The sequence below is a fragment of the Tetranychus urticae genome, unplaced genomic scaffold (assembly GCF_039701765.1).
Source record: "Tetranychus urticae isolate SD_2017Ah unplaced genomic scaffold, NJAU_TeUrti_SD_1.0 Scaffold_5, whole genome shotgun sequence".
Lineage (NCBI taxonomy): Eukaryota > Metazoa > Arthropoda > Arachnida > Trombidiformes > Tetranychidae > Tetranychus > Tetranychus urticae.
Genome location: NW_028315837.1, coordinates 355501 through 365500, shown reverse-complemented (window position 1 = coordinate 365500; position 10000 = coordinate 355501). Strand labels below are relative to the sequence as shown.

The following is a 10000-nucleotide window of genomic DNA, read 5'->3' as shown; positions in this document are numbered from 1 at the left end:
GCGCATGTCCGTTTAAAAAGTCCTTGACCACTCGGTGGAGGCAGATCGTAGCAAATACTCGCGTGCTGGGCAAGGCACGAGCACAGCATCTGAAAAGATTGCTAGGTAAAAGTCATGTAAAAAGACGATAAAAACACAGAACACAGATGGATTAACTTTACAGTTCTTGTGTAATACACACCGCCCTAAACCCTATATGGGAAGAAATGTCCAACGTAGCACATTAGTCAGTGGAAACTCCGCGAGGAGCGTTAAAATAATATATATGAGCCTAGGGGTTCTATTCCGGAAGTGTCTGGCTTGAGTATGTATGTTCCCGCAAGGGTTCCCACAGCATACATATCTTGGGTCAGGCATGGAAGGGGTAGGATCCTGTTGTGGGTTGTGGCGTGGGAACCACGCCCACTGGAAGCTCATATATATTAGGGACATAATAGGGGAAATTATCGCGCCCCTAGCACTCAACTACCTTGCCCTTTGAGTGCAAGCTGCCAGTTTTTTGCAGAGGCGGCGGCTGAGACTTAAGAGAGTTCGTGACTCTCGAGAGACCTAAAATCATGGATTAATGGCAACGTTAAAACATGATTGGTAGTGGTGCATGACAGCTCTGAAATATCTAAGATGAAAGTCTATGATATTAAAAACACACCTTAGGTCTTGACTTGCCATGTCAGGTCATAGGTCATCAAGTTAAGGTGGTATGACTGGGGCAGTATCTACTTTGATGTAAAAGTCAAAGTTGAATAAAATTAATGGGGCCCAATGGGCAGTGGTGCAGGCATGAATTACTAAAAGGGTAGTGGTGCAGGCATGAATTGCTAAAAGGGCAGTGGTGCAGACATGAATTATCTAAATGGTTAGTGGTGCAGACATATTCAAATATGAATCAACCGCGAATGTAAAAACTAGACAGACTAAAAACTAGAAACGAGAGCTGGGAACAGGCTGGGCACCTGTTAAAATGTCCTGGGGTCCCCTCACCGTACGGTGGGGGGGCCCCTTTTTCACTTTAGGCCGAAAGTTTGCCATGCGTAAACTGCCAATGAACGAGAGCTGGGAACAGGCTGGACACCTGTTAAAATGTCCTGGGGTCCCCTCACCATACGGTGAGGGGGCCCCTTTTTCACTTTATGGTGAATGCGTGATCGAAGCCAGCTGATGACGTCGTTCCAGGTGGTGCTGCTTCCTGATAATCATAATTTTGCCAAGATACGTGAAAAGGTCTTTAAAAGCGGTTGTATATAGAGTTAAAAGGTCATCTGGTGGATCATCCGGTAAAAGCCTGGTGTATAATTCAGTGCGTGGAATAATATATAATGGGCAGCTATTTACAATATGGTCGACCGATTCAGCAACATTGCAGTTAAAACACGATGAGTCTGCGGCTAGATTAAAACGATGGAGGTACGTTCTAAAATCGCCGTGGCCAGAGAAGAATTGGGTCGTGTCATGGTTAAAGAGTAAGTGCATAAATTCCATTCTATCTAATATTGACGGGAAGTACTTAAAAGTATGTCTTCCTTTTGTGCTTTCATTCCAGGTATGCTGCCAGTTGTCTATGAGGATGGCTCGTATTTCTTGCTTAAAATCATCAGTGAGTGGATGGTTTAAAAGCAATGGTCTTGGTACGAATGGGTACGAGTCTGGTGGACGAGTTAAAAAGTAATGGGCTGCTAGTTGCTGAATACGGTGAATGAGTGGCATTGTACCCGCCAGTACCTGTACAGCTTCATGTGAGATGGTACGGTAAGCTCTCGTCATTGCAATGTTTGCGTATCGCTGGACTTGTCGTAATTTAAAGACATTCTTTTCCTTTGCAGCTTGCTGATGCCATATAGCTGAACCATAAGTTATGGCTGGTTCAATAGCAGCATTCCAGTAGAGTCGCAGCGTACGTTGTGGAGGCCCGAAGTTATTTCCAGATATACGCGTAAAGCCAAAGATTGCCTGTCGTGCCTTATTGGTGATATATGTAATGTGGTCGTAAAAGTAAAGATGACGGTCTATGATGATGCCAAGATATTTGATGGTGTTGGAATATGTCAATGGATGGTCGTTAAAAATTATGGTTGGACGGGTTTCCAGTTCCGTGCCTCGTCCTAACATGATGGTTTGCGTCTTTGCTGCGTTAAAAGTAAGTGAATATTTATATGCGGCTTGTTCCAGTGATTTTAACATGATTTGTGCTCTTTCACAGGCAACCTCTGGCTTTGCTCCACATGCAATCACGAGAGTGTCATCAGCGTAGGCTTGGAGGAAGACATGACCAGGTCTGGGTAAGTTTAAAAGCTCATCCTGGATCAGGTTCCAGTGATAGGGCCCAGTTGGGCTGCCTTGCATTGCGCCTTGTTTTACGATATGCGTAATCAAGCAGTTTGCCGTCTGGGCCCGGGCTTCTCTTCGCGATAAATAGCTTTGGGTCAGTTTATATAAGTTTTGTGGAGTTTCTCTTTGTTTCAGTAGATCCAGGATGATTGGCCATTTAACATTGTCAAAGGCTCCAGATATATCCAGCGATATCAGAAGTACCGACCAGCCACGTTGTCGGTACTGTTGAACAATGTTAATGGCATTTAAAACGGCGTCAGTTGTTGATTTGCCGGACACGAATCCATATTGTTGCGGGTTAAAAGGTGGTGCTGATATGCTCATATGGGCTAAGATGCGATTGATTAAAAGTTTGTCCAGAACTTTCCCTATGGTAGGGAGGAGGCAGATGGGGCGGTATGCTTTATGAGACTCTTTGAGTTCCCCTCCAGGTTTGGGGATAAAAACGACACAGGCTGTCTTAAATTTTGCGGGAAAACAACCGTAAAAGAGACATTTGTTAAAAAGCTCGGTGAAAGATGATAGCAATACCGCTGATAGTTTGCGAAGTATGACGGCTGTGACTCCGTCAAAACCAGGAGCCTTCTTGGTTTTAAGTGACTTGATGATTACTTCGACTTCGTCAGTGGTGAAAGGTGGGTCATTACGTGTAGAGGGCGTTAAAAGCGATGTGGCACGGACTTCTCTTAAATAAGGGGAGTCATGTGATGAATTATCGTCCGGAAAATAATTGTTTAAAAGATATGAATATGTATCTGCCTCGTCACAGGTATATGTTCCATCTGGCTTAAGCAGTGGTTTGAGTGGGGCTTTGGCTCTCTTATGGGAATTAAAGATCCGCCAAACTTTATCCCATGGATTGTCAGATGACTGAGAGCACAGTTCTCGAAACCACCCAGTCTTTGCTTTAAGAAGTGAAGTCTTGTATATCGAAAGATGGTGTTTAAAAGCGATGTATTGTGGAGAGTCATGAGATCTTGAGCGATTCGCTGCTCGTCTCAATCGCTTGAGTTCCTTCCTGGCTTCCGTCAGCTCACGGGTCCACCAAGGTTTGGATCCCGAGAAAACTCGTTTGCGAGGAATACAGGAGTTCAATATGTCTTTGATGGTGTTAAAATAGTCATCGGTGATGGACTCTATGTCTGCAGGTGATGATGCTGATGCAATGGCGGAGTCAAAGTTACGTTTAAAATTTGTGACTTTATCTTCTAAAAGCGGCCAGTTAGCGCGTTTGGTGTTAAAACTTGGTGGTGCATGATTAATACGTGGTGCATGTAAAGACCCAAAAGAGGTTAAAATAATTTGATGGTCGCTGAGTGAGTGTTCGTTGAAAACGGACCAGCCGGTGATGTCATCGATGATGTTATGACTTGTTAAAGTTATGTCAATATAAGATGATCCACGATCAGTTAAGAATGTTGGTGTAATGCCATCATTTAAGAGCGAAAGATGGTGAGAAGAGATAAAGTCACATATGCTTGCCCCATTCCTATCTTCGATAGGAGAGCCCCAGGCTGGTGAATAGGCGTTGCAGTCCATTCCGATGATTAGCTTGTGGTTGGGTAATGTAATGATGATATCTCGTAGTTTATCTAAAAAGGCGGTGTTAGGCCTATTGGCTCTAGGCTTGACGGGATGATATTGTGAAATAAAGGTGACTGGACCAGATGGAAACGTGATAGTCGCTACCGTGGTATAAGCATCGGACAATTGCTGATGGAAAAAGACCGAGAGCGAGGGATTGGTGACCACTATGATAGCTCTTGGACTTGTATTGCCGTGCAGTGTTGGATAAAAGAGACGGAAAGAACCGAAGGGTTTTGGTGTATTCCTTCGGCATGGCGGTTCCTGCAACAACAACACGTCCCATTTTCTATCAACTGCCAGTGATGACAAATGCAGAGTACAGGCAGTGCTGTTATTGCAGTTGAGTTGGGCGATATGATGATGATTTAAAAGACTAGAATCCATAGTTGGTGGAGTTAAAAATCGTCTCTTTGTAGTGACGGAGCTCTGGACAAGTGCTGGATAAAGCCGAGTGCTTAGTATCTACCTGTCGGGCTCCAGGTAGCAAATTATGGCGGGTACAATTTGCACATTTGGCGGTGGTAGCGTCGTTTTTGCTGGGGCAAGTCTTATGGTCATGACCATCAGTGGCGCAGTGAGAGCACGTGTTATGCTGCTGTTTACATTGGCCTGTTTTGTGACCAAGTCCTTGGCATCGGTAGCAGCGGGTGACTAAGATATAATCACTAATTGGCAAAACTTGCCATTTAGTGTATAATGGAGCTGATAATAAGGCGGTACGGAGATTTGGTGGTACTTCCACGACAACAGACTTATTACCGAAGCGGTCAGGACGTGGATGGAAAACAATCTTGCATTGTGCAGTGAAGACGTCTAAGGTGAATTTGGAGTTAATGTGGGCGTTTTGTTGGTGAATTTCCTTGAGCAAGTCAGAGTCGTTGGCGAGCATAGGTGATATGTCGGTGATTAAAAGACGTGGTAATCGTTTTTTGGGGTCGCGAATGGTATATTTTGATGCTAAGTTGGAAGAGAGAAGCCGTTCTTTAAGTGTCTCTTTATCGGTGCTAGATCCTGCTACTACTAAGAGGTTGCCTTGCTTAGTCTTTCTTACTCTGTTGACTCTTGTGAAGCCAACATCAAGATCATCACATACGAGATCAACGACATTTGCAGTCGTATTTTCACGTGGTGCTAAGATAAGAGGAGACTCTTGCTGTTGAATTGGTGCAGGTTTTGGTCGAGGTCGAGAAGCAGCAATCTGTGCAAAAGTTGGTGGCTTAGGCTGTTTTGGTGGTCGTTGGATGGTTTCAAGAGGCTGATGGTGACATTGCTGTTGGCTGATAAGCTCTTCGAAGCGAGCTGTTAGTTTGGCTTCAAGGCGTGCTTCAATTCCTTCAATGGTCGTCTTGGTCATTGAATCAAAGTTTGCATACCATTGCAGTTCCTGTTGAGCCTGTTCATAAGTATCAGCGAGTGTCTGGAACTTATCATATATTGCTCTAGTAAGCAAAAGAAGTTCGGTGTAGGAGGACTTGGATGGTTTCCAGGATGGGTTCGACACGTTTCTCTCGGCCTCTTGGATCCGTTCAGCTGTCGATCTATATCTTTGGACCTGTGGGAGTTCTTGTTGTCCGGGGGCAGAGTCAGATTCGCTTCCTGATGGGTTCAAAAGGTTTCCTTGGGATCCGGTGGCATTGGTGGTCGAGGTCAGTCCTGATTGGGTAGTCTTCTGTCTTGTGTTGACAGGAGAGCGGGCCTGAGTGTTCCGATTGGGGGATGGTGGGGGAGTCATCTTGACTTGCCCCGATTTGCAAGATTACGCAAGAGGGGGAAAGAAATTGATTTCCCTCAGCAGAAATCTTATTGGCTGATAAGAAGGGGGAAAGAAGACTATTTTCCCCTTTTAGTTCTTAAGCCGAGAATCGGCTGAAAAGGTGGCGCTCCTGTCTGGTTGCTAAGGGGCAGGACCAAAAGGAGTTCCACAGTTGCGCAGAAAACGCGGGAGCAGATGAAAGCGGCGCTACCTGGTGGAGGGAGCAGAAGATGAAGATGAAAGATGACGAAATCTCAAAACTTTTAGAAAAAGTTTCAAACAGAAACGGAAATGGGGGATGAAAAAAGAAGAAAATTGAACAGAATTTCCCCTAAAATGACGCAATTTCAAGGAAATGACGCAATAATAAGAGAAAAACTTAGAAAAATTTGGCACAAAATAAAGAAAAAACAGGAGATGTTTACTCTTCGGAGTCCAAATTGCAAGTGAGGGTTCGATTCCGGAGAGGGAGCCTGAGAAACGGCTACCACATCTAAGGAAGGCAGCAGGCGCGCAAATTACACAATCCCAGTACGGGGATGTAGTGACGAAAAATAACAATACGGGACTCTATTGAGGCCCCGTAATTGGAATGAGTACAATTTAAATCCTTTAACGAGGATCTATTGGAGGGCAAGTCTGGTGCCAGCAGCCGCGGTAATTCCAGCTCCAATAGCGTATATTAAAGTTGCTGCGGTTAAAAAGCTCGTAGTTGGATTTCAGTCGAACCTATGGGGTCCACTGATTAAAGGGTTAGATGGTGATGTTAGGTTTCTTGCTTGTGTCTACGGATGCTTGCTTGAACCTTCATTCCTCTTTCCTGGTGGTTACATTCATAGTGTTTAGACAGAAAATTGCTCGATATTTGCTATCAATGCTCTTTACCGAGTGTTGATTCAAGCGATCGAGACTTTTACCTTGAAAAAATCAGAGTGCTCAAAGCAGGCGTCCAAAACCTCGAAAGAGGTGCCTAAAAACGGTATGGTCAACCATCTATATGATGCGTACCACTACCTTAACTTGAATGATCTTGCATGGAATAATGGAATAGGACCTTGGTTCTATTTTGTTGGTCTTAAGAATCCAAGGTAATGATTAAGAGGGACAGACGGGGGCATTTGTATTGCGGCGCTAGAGGTGAAATTCTTGGACCGTCGCAAGACAAACTACAGCGAAAGCATTTGCCAAGAATGTTTTCATTAATCAAGAACGAAAGTTAGAGGTTCGAAGGCGATCAGATACCGCCCTAGTTCTAACCATAAACGATGCCAACCAGCGATCATTCTGAGTAACTAATTTCATGACTCGAATGGAAGCTTCCGGGAAACCAAAGTTTTTGGGTTCCGGGGGAAGTATGGTTGCAAAGCTGAAACTTAAAGGAATTGACGGAAGGGCACCACCAGGAGTGGAGCTTGCGGCTTAATTTGACTCAACACGGGAAAACTCACCCGGCCCGGACACTGAGAGGATTGACAGATTGAGAGCTCTTTCTTGATTCAGTGGGTGGTGGTGCATGGCCGTTCTTAGTTGGTGGAGTGATTTGTCTGGTTAATTCCGATAACGAACGAGACTCTAGCCTACTAAATAGACTTGCAGTTTACACTGCAGTACTCCCCCTTAGTCAACCTGTGGGTGGTAGTATCTCTTGATGGTTTCGGCTGTTGAGGGCTCTGCTGCTATTAGCCTACAGAATTGGCTAGGGTAAGGATGCTGTAGCACTGTAAGGACTTCTTAGAGGGACAAGCGGCGCTCGCAGCCGCACGAAACAGAGCAATAACAGGTCTGTGATGCCCTTAGATGTCCGGGGCCGCACGCGTGCTACACTGAAGTGGTCATCGTGCATACTGTTTCCTGCTCCGAAAGGAGTGGGTAACCGCTTGAACCCATTTCGTGATGGGGATTGGGCATTGTAATTATTGCCCATGAACGAGGAATTCCCAGTAAGCGTGAGTCATTAGCTTGCGTTGATTACGTCCCTGCCCTTTGTACACACCGCCCGTCGCTACTACCGATTGAATGATTTAGTGAGGACTTCGGACTGGTCAATCCAGACCATTGGGAAACTAGTGGTCGGATTGTGCTGGAAAGATGTTCAAACTTGATCATTTAGAGGAAGTAAAAGTCGTAACAAGGTTTCCGTAGGTGAACCTGCGGAAGGATCATTAACGTATTACCCTCTTATTATAAGAGAAATACAACCTTCAAACAATCAAACACTCTGCATAGTGATATTGTAGATGCTAATATGGTGAATGCAATTGAATTGTATTTGCATTAGAGTCGCAATTGTGAATGTTTATTGCAAACATTTAGCCATTGCAACATGATTCTAATTTGCATTACATTCGTTCATTCATACATCCATCTTTCATTATCCAATGCAACAAAGAGTGAGGGTTATCTAACGATAGCCATAATTTCTTTTGCAAAACAATTGTAGTTTATAATGAAAAGCCTGTCTTGCTACATACTTGGTACCTGATCAAGTCTTCAGCTTATGCTGACGGCAAGGTTTAAAGAAGGAAGTTTTACACTTCTTCGCCTAACTAAGTAAAGACAACTATGGTTTTTATAAACTGCATACAATTGTTTTCAAACCCTCTCAATGCAGATTTAGGATACTTATTAAAAGTCCCACGGTGGCAAAGATACATCTTCAAGCGGTGGATCACTCGAATTACCAATCGATGAAGAACGTAGCTAGCTACGATAATCGGTGCGAATTGCAGGACACGCCGAGCACTTGAGCTTCCAACGCACATTGCGGCTTTCGGGTCTTTTCCGAGGTCACATCTGTCTGAGAGTTGAGATGTAAAATAATCAACAAAACACTTGCATACTACCATATATGCATTGTTTTGAGAGGATTGTATATTTATATGCATGAATCTTGATGTTTTATTCCTTTTCTTAATTGCAATTCGTTGCAATTTAGTAAGGAGAATCTCAAATCTACTTGTTTCACATGATAAATTTTGTGTACAATGCATATTTCATCTCTGCAAGCAGTATATATGAATAGATACTAGCATGAGATTCTAAGGTTAGTCGCCTATCTGACGACGCTAAAGTCGTATTGCAGATAACTATGGTGATCAACTAACCTGTTAACTGATGAATCTTCTTGCACTTGTATAAATCGTACAAATAGTAGCTATTTCATTCTGTTAAAGCAGACCTAAGAAGTAATGCAAAGGCAAAATTTGTGCAAACATTAAAGTAGATTTACGTTGCTTGCTTGCAAACAACACAAATAAACATTAATCAACTTAATCAATATTTTTGATCTCAGATCAGGTGAGGTTACCCGCCGAATTTAAGCATATAATTCAGCGGAGGAAAAGAAATCAAATGAGATTCCCTGAGTAACGGCGAGTGAAAAGGGATGAGTCCGGCGCAAAGGTTTTCCATTGAAAGGTGGAAAGCGGTGCTGCGTAATGGCTAGAGTCACGATTATTTCAACTAAATCTGCAAGTCCCTCTGACAAGGGCCCTCTTCCCAGAGACGGTTCTAGGCCGGTGGCAGATCTTGGTTAATGGAATATCGATTACTGGCTTTAGTCGCGGATAGAGTCAGATTGCTTGAGAGTGCAATCCAAATTAGGAGGTAAACTCCTCCTAAGACTAAATACGATGGTAATATCGATAGCAAACAAGTACCGTGAGGGAAAGTTGCAAAGTACTTTGAAGAGAGAGTTCAAAAGGACGTGAAACCGCTTGTAGAGAAACGGATAGAACCACGAAGTGTAGCTGAGAGGAGAACTCAGCTCCTCTTGTGTATTGTTGCCTTTTTCTATTCAGTGCTAAGAATGCTTTACAGCGTTCCAAGATCAGTAGGTTAAGGGGTAACTTTTAGCCTGCCCTTGGATCTTGGTATTGATAGGAGGAGTGCAATATGTGCATGAGGAGTGCATTTTCTCAACTCTCGTGCTCAAACCACGACCAATGTGAAGGAGAGTGCAAAACTCTTGTTCAAGTGATAACAGCAAGGTGTACTAAACACACACCTAATCAGCATTTAGTTTTCACAGCTACTAATATTCCTTGCGTTGTTAGACTTAGCCTGTGAGCTAGTGTTGGCAACTGTTACCACAGTCACATTGGAGATGAATCTCTGCTTATGCAGGGTCAACAATGCTTGTCATCTGCTCTGACGAATCCGACTAGTCTTTCGTTGATGATGTCTGTTTCTTCACCTGGTGTTGAAACAACTCATGGATTGGCTGGCTTTTGGTGGTTTGTTGGTAAAAGTGGCAAGCTTACGTTAACCTAGTGATTCTGTGGTCAGTAGATCGGTACTCTATCCGACCCGTCTTGAAACACGGACCAAGGA

The 10000-nt window shown here is 43.8% G+C and overlaps 2 non-coding genes and 1 pseudogene across 2 annotated transcripts in view; all 3 read left to right on the top strand.

The window, feature by feature from the left end:
• Nucleotides 1-7014: 7014 nt before the first annotated feature.
• On the top strand, nucleotides 7015-7825 carry LOC149092828 (small subunit ribosomal RNA; annotated as a pseudogene; the record flags this gene model as incomplete).
• A 495-nt stretch (nucleotides 7826-8320) lies between these two features.
• On the top strand, nucleotides 8321-8475 carry LOC149092827 (5.8S ribosomal RNA). The gene has a single exon (XR_016200627.1). It is a non-coding gene; the product is annotated as a 5.8S ribosomal RNA (ribosomal RNA).
• Nucleotides 8476-8951: 476 nt separating this feature from the next.
• Nucleotides 8952-10000, top strand: part of LOC149092826 (large subunit ribosomal RNA) — a 4168-nt gene continuing 3119 nt past the window's right edge. Inside the window, exon 1 of the ribosomal RNA XR_016200594.1 lies at nucleotides 8952-10000. This exon is cut by the window's right edge and continues 3119 nt beyond it. This is a non-coding gene — a ribosomal RNA (large subunit ribosomal RNA).